Source organism: Pinus tabuliformis, chromosome 4_1 (assembly GCF_031772625.1).
Source record: "Pinus tabuliformis cultivar Carrire ecotype Pingquan chromosome 4_1, CPIR1, whole genome shotgun sequence".
Lineage (NCBI taxonomy): Eukaryota > Viridiplantae > Streptophyta > Pinopsida > Pinales > Pinaceae > Pinus > Pinus tabuliformis.
The window spans coordinates 482,329,508-482,333,556 of NC_142303.1; the positions used below are offsets into that span (position 1 = coordinate 482,329,508).

Consider the following 4,049-nt stretch of genomic DNA (forward strand, 5'->3'; position numbering starts at 1 on the left):
CTTTGAAAATAATTCATAAAAGAAATAATTTCATTTCGGTCATCACATTTGTCATCACATTTGTCTGGGGTTTGTAAGGTTCACAGAAGAATTTAAGTGGGCCCATACTCCATGCAGGAAGATGCTACCCCATGTCATAATCTGTGTATAAATAAACAATTCATACATCATTCGTAACATCATATTTTGATATTGTGATAAACTTTTTAACTTATAGAACCCATTTCTCTCTTGTTCATATGTTTACCTTTTATCTCTCTTTCATAAGTATGCCTATTGATATGATTTCCTCTTAAATAATGTTGTAATAGATTTGAGGTGCCATGCTCGAAAGTTTTCATAACCTAACTATAATTTCAATACCTCTAAATCATGATTCATAATATTAACATAGTATAAAATCTAATGCTAAATTATATTACTTAAATGCAAAATGATATATTTATTAGAAACAAGGATGATAAAATGACAAGATTGATTATAATAAGTTACTTAAAAATAATGTGCAACTATGTAACAATAATAGGTGCGACAAAACATAATGATGCTATTATGATGTTTTATGAACACTAAAATGACTATTGATGCCTTAAAAAAAAATGTGGCACTTTCAAATTGAAAAATATTAAAAATATATATAAAAATAAAATTTACAAGAATATTAAAAAGATATATAAAAATAAACCTTACAAGAAGCACCAACTTATATGAAAAAAATGTAAAATTGAAAAAAACAAAAAAATATAAAATTAAGAAAAATACATGTAGATGTTAACTATTTAATACTTCTGAAGACAAAAGTCATAAAATTAATGACATATTAATACAAAAGCTTTAATAACAATCCATATTGGTGCATGGTGGAAATGCATTAAGGAGATTGTCCTTTATCTACGTGAACATCAATTAATAAAAAATTACAATGTGTTAAAGAAAAAAAATATACAAGAACAATATATATCCCATCTTATATAACATTTAATGCATTACTGCTAGATGCATATTAATTACCCACCAAACTTCTTAAAAACATATCAAGAAACATGTTCGATGAATTTCACCACACATATCTGACTTTCATCATCACGAAATAGCAAAAGTATTCCATGTGTAAAAGTGATGAATTGTTTTGTTATGTGTTTGTAGCTTATGTAAAAGTTATGGCATGTTTTGTTTTAGATATCAAAAGTTATACGCATGCCATAATTTTTTCCCAAACAGGTTTCAGCCACACGTACACACAGTTTTGAGCAGAAATTCTGTGATAGAGTGGATAATGAACATCATTTTAAACATGATACCCTCTCTAAATAATAATTTATATCTGTACGATTTGAGATTCATATATAATTAATAATTTGGCTGCATCTGTAATCCTGGATTAGGCTGGTTGTCTGTGATGTCGAGAATGATTGTGGGACACGAGCTCGAGGTCGATATTCTGGCAATGCAGCCGGCTGAGAAAGGTATAGATTGGTTGTGTACAATGAAATTTTCTCCTCGGCGGTTATACATTACTTAGCTTTTTTATCTTCTAACCAACCAGAACACCGACACAGTAATATGCAGCAGAGAGGGTTCGGTTGGTCCACCTGCAACACTGGGTCACTATCTGTAGGGTTCCTAGGTCGGTATCTTTATCGTTCCTGCACTTTCAAAAATGAATACCATCATTTACCATTGTTATAAAAGGAGCAACGTTCTCCATTCTTCATCAAATTCAGTGCATCTCTATTCATTTTTCGAAAAGAAAAATAGTGAGCTACAGCTATGGAATCCTTTCCGGTGTTAGCACTTGCAGTACTGGTGATATTAACATGTTCGAATAGTTTTGTTATTGTGCGCGCAAGTGATCCAGATCCTTTACAAGACATTTGCGTTGCCGATTTGAAAAACAAAGGTAATATAACTAATGTTATCTTGTTGATGTCCATACGCGTTATGTTTGAACACATTATGAAATGTAATTACATGTAATATATTATATATATGTCTGGTGCGTTCGGGAATGTGTGTCTGTATAATATAATATATATTATTTGATTTGAATTGTGCAGTTATTGTGAACGGGTTTCCATGTAAGAATGCGATGATGGTCACAGCAAACGACTTCCGGTTGACGGGCCTAGATAAACCAGGAGATACGAGTAACCAGTTGGGATTCGCCGTAACGCCAGCTTTTGTAATGCAGCTACCAGGCTTAAACACCTTGGGAATCTCCATGGTCCGGCTCGATTACGCTGCTCCTCTCGGCCTTAACCCTCCTCACACACATCCGCGGGCCACCGAAATCTTGGTGGTGATCGAGGGTACTCTCTTAGTTGGGTTTATCACCACTAACAACACTTTGTTCTCCACAACGCTGGAGAAGGGAGACGTGTTTGTGTTCCCGCGAGGTCTTGTGCATTTCATTGTACACAACCAATCTATACCTTTCTCAGCCGGCTGCATTGCACCCGCAGCGGCACCCCTGGGCCGCCCCGCCCCGCCCGACCGGCGGCGGGTCGATTCCGGGAATCGACCCGCCGCCGGTCGGGCGGGGCGGGGCGGCCCGAGGGTGCCGCTGCACTGAGCCGCCGCTGCGCAGCGCCACCCCCGGGCCGCCACGCCCCGCCCGACCGGCGGCGGGTCGATTCCCGGAATCGACCCGCCGCCGGGTCGGGCGGGGCGGGGCGGCCCGGGGGTGGCGCTGCGTGGAGCCGTTGCTGCGCAGCGCCACCCCCGGGCTGCCCCGCCCCGCCCGACCCGGCGGCGGGTCGATTCCGGGAATCGACCCGCCGCCAGGTCGGGCGGGGCGGGGCGGCCCGGGGGTGGCGCTGCGCAGCTCAAATGAGTTCACCTCATGAAGCGTTTGAGTTTCTCTGGTTGCTCCTTCTTCGGTTTCATTTTCTTCAAGTCCAATTTGTGTTCCTTGCTTTTGACCTTGCAGGGATTCTATTTTCATTACTTCCACATTCTTATTTATTATGTTACGACACCTTTTAATGGTTTACAAATTGATTGTTATCGACATTTTTCAGTTCATGTAACAACCGACAAACAATCAACGTACCGTCACGGCCTTGAACCAAATATTGAACGCACACCAAGCAACCAGTAAAACTCAACGACCATACAACAAACTTCATGTTGTGTCAATCGCTCTGTAAGATTGAAATGAACTGTCATACAGAAAACTTCATGGCGCGAACACCTACTTCTCATCGGAAGAAAGATAATAAAGCACTTCGTAGATTTCTTATTATTTATTGAAATTCATCTGAGTTCATAAGTTATTAATTGCTGAGGGCTTTATTATGTTTTTCAGATATATAAACATTTCTCAACGACCATACAACAAACTTCATGTTGTGTCAATCTCTCTGTAAGATTGAAATGAACTGTCATATAGCAAACTTCACGGCGCGAACACCTACTTCTCATTGGAAGAAAGGTAATAAAGTACTCCGTACATTTCTTATTATTTATTGAAATTCATTTGAGTTCATAATTTATTAAATTGCTGAGGGCTTTATTATGTTTTCAGATATATAAACATTTCTCAACGACCATACAACAAATTTCATGTAGCGTCAATCTCTATGTTAGATTGAGATGAGTTGTCATACTGAAAACTTCATGGCATGAAAATCTATTTCTGAGTGGAAGAAAGGTAATAAAGTACTCCGTAGATTTCTTATTATTTATTGAAATTCATTTGTATTCATTATTATTTATTAATTGTTGAGGGATTTATTATGTTTCTGAGATACATAAACATTTACGAAATATAATATTTAAGGAAATGTTTTTATTTTAGTTGATTTAATTACTGTGGGTATTTAATAAATGTGAAGTTTAGGATGGTTTAGTGATGTGCAGTTTAATTGAAAATAATCATACATACATATGCTTTAAATGAAGGTATTTTTTTTTAAATTTACTAGATCACCATTATAGTTTTAGAGATATATTTTAGAAAGTTATATGAATATTAATGAAAAAATAATTTCTAATAATGGAGAATGACTATAGTACCAAATTAATAGAATTTATTTAAATAATAATAA

General features: G+C 37.0%; 1 pseudogene; it reads left to right on the forward strand.

Annotated features, from left to right (window-relative positions):
* The first annotated feature begins 1,770 nt into the window (after window positions 1–1,770).
* Window positions 1,771–3,100, forward strand: LOC149176591 (germin-like protein subfamily 2 member 1 pseudogene; annotated as a pseudogene).
* The last annotated feature ends 949 nt before the right edge of the window (window positions 3,101–4,049 follow it).